Below are 1790 nucleotides of genomic sequence, written 5' to 3'. Positions count from 1 at the left end.
CAAAACCCTGTCTATACTAAAAACACAAAAATTAGACAGGCATGCTATGCTTCTGTAATCCCAGCTACTTGGGAGGCTGAGGCAGGAGAATCTTTTTAACTGGGTAGGCAGAGGTTGAAGTGAGCTGAGATTATGCCACTGCCTTCCAGTCTGGGAGACAGAGTGAACCTGTGTCTCAAAAAAAGAAAAAGAAAATAGCCTTGGCAGAGTGGTTGGCCTGACAATGCCTTCCCTGGGTTTCTCCTGGGTAGGGCTCTGTCATGAGGAGGTGCTTTTGTTTCCCTGTTCATGGTCCACATCCAAGAAATTTCTTTTTCTGGGAGTTGGGTTGGGGACAGAACTGGAAACCTTCCTTTAGGTGATTTGTTGTTGTTGTTGTTGTTGTTTTTTGAGATGAAATCTCATTGTGTCACCTAGGCTGGAGTGCAGTGGCTCAATCTCAGCTCACTGCAACCTCCTCCCTTCCGGTCTCAAGCGATTCCCATGTCTCCGCCTCCTAAGTAGCTGAGATTACATGCATGTGCTACTGCACCGGCTAATTTTTGTATTTTTTATAGAGATGGGTTTTCAAACTCCTGACCTCAAGTGATCTGCCCATTTCGGCCTCCCAAAGTGCTGGAATTATAGGCATGAGCTACCATACCCAGCCCCTTCAGGTGGGTTTTGAGGCTTCACTACAATACTAATTTTCTGTTGCTTCTGCAACAAATTACCGCATGCTTAGTGGCTTGAAACAAAACAGATGTATGCCCTTACAGTTCTGAAGGCCAGAATTCTAAAGTCAGTCTTACTGACTCAAGGGGGAAGCAGGGTCAGTGCCTTTGGAGGCTCTGCAGGAGAATCCCTTTCCTGGCCCTGGAGATGGCCTGCAATCCTCAGTGTGTGCTGCCCTTCTTGAATGACTTAAGTTTCCTGCTTCCATTACTACGCCTCCCACCACTCTCCATGACCTGCTCTGCCCTTATAAGAATCCGGGTGAGTACACCAACCCAGCTGGGACAGGCTGGGATAATCTTCCCAGCCAAAGATTCTTAAGTTCATTATATCTGCAAAGCACCTTTTGCCATACCAGGTCATGTTCACTCGTTCTTGCGATTAGGATATGGGCACCTTGGGGGGTTACTATCAGCCTACTACAGCTAGGCTGCAAAACTATTACACCCTTTTGGTGTTTTAATGATTGAGAGAAAAAGGGTTGGGATTTTTTTGGGGAATGGGTTCCTCTTAAACATGTATCTTTAAACTCTGGGGTCCATCTTAATCTTGTTTTTTTTTTTTCTTTCTTTTTTTTTTTTAAATTACTTTTTTGATACGGAGGCTTGCTCTGTTTCCCAGGCTGGCAGCGGCAAGGTCTTGGCTCACTGCAATGTCTGCCACCCGGGCTCAGGCAATTCTCCCACCTCAGCCTCCTGAGTAGCTGGGACTACAGGTGCCTGCCACCACACCTGACTAAGTTTTGTATTCTCAGTAGAGAAGGGGGTGGTGGTGGGAGAATGGGGGTTTCTACTCTGTTTCCCTGAGCACAAAGCGATCTGGCTGCCTCTGCTCGCAAAGTGCTGGGATTACAGTCCTGCACCAGTGCACCTGGCTGCTGTAAAGTCTTATTTCCACACAGCTGAGACATGTTTTTGGAATTTTGCTAAAGGGCCCCTGGAGACCTCCTGATGGTGGTTTTCCTGTTGTTGTGTTTAATTTGATTGATCTTTTCTGCTTTCCAGAAATTAAAAGGCTAACATGAGGTAATAAACTTTAAAACTTCTCTTTTCATTTATTTATTTATTTTTTGAGAT

The 1790-nt window shown here is 45.6% G+C and overlaps 1 long non-coding RNA gene across 1 annotated transcript; it reads right to left on the bottom strand.

The window, feature by feature from the left end:
* Window positions 1-384: 384 nt before the first annotated feature.
* On the bottom strand, window positions 385-1521 carry LOC116529399. The gene is made up of 2 exons (XR_004259487.1): window positions 1401-1521; window positions 385-487 (listed from the first exon to the last, which is right to left on the bottom strand). It is a non-coding gene; the product is annotated as an uncharacterized LOC116529399 (long non-coding RNA).
* Window positions 1522-1790: the final 269 nt, after the last annotated feature.

The sequence above is a fragment of the Sapajus apella genome, unplaced genomic scaffold (genome assembly GCF_009761245.1).
Source record: "Sapajus apella isolate SASKATOON/1434 unplaced genomic scaffold, GSC_monkey_1.0 scaffold3, whole genome shotgun sequence".
Taxonomy (NCBI): domain Eukaryota; kingdom Metazoa; phylum Chordata; class Mammalia; order Primates; family Cebidae; genus Sapajus; species Sapajus apella.
The sequence above is the reverse complement of the archived record's forward strand: the minus strand, read 5'-3'. Positions and strand labels throughout refer to the sequence as shown.